The sequence below is a fragment of the Lipotes vexillifer genome, unplaced genomic scaffold, assembly GCF_000442215.2.
Source record: "Lipotes vexillifer unplaced genomic scaffold, Lipotes_vexillifer_v1.1 scaffold390, whole genome shotgun sequence".
Taxonomy (NCBI): domain Eukaryota; kingdom Metazoa; phylum Chordata; class Mammalia; order Artiodactyla; family Lipotidae; genus Lipotes; species Lipotes vexillifer.
Genome location: NW_006784503.1, coordinates 1,772,781 through 1,773,086, shown reverse-complemented (window position 1 = coordinate 1,773,086; position 306 = coordinate 1,772,781).

The window sequence follows — 306 nt, the reverse complement described above, 5'->3', positions numbered from 1 at the left end:
CAAGGGAAGCCCGCCAGCCTCTAGAAGATGGAAAAGGCAAGGAATGGATTCTCTCCTGAAGCCTGTGGAAGAAATGCAGTTCTGTCGATACTTGGTTTTAGCCACATGAGACCCATTTCTGATTTCTGACCTCCAGAATTGTAAGATAACAAATTTGTGTTGCTTTAAGGCGCTACGTTGGTGGTAATTTGTTACAGTAGCAATGGGAAACTAATATAACGACAGCATTTTTCATGGCCGCCAACGATGTTTGAGATTTCCAGGGAATCAGACACCTGGCCCCACCGGCAGCTGGAACAGGAGGGA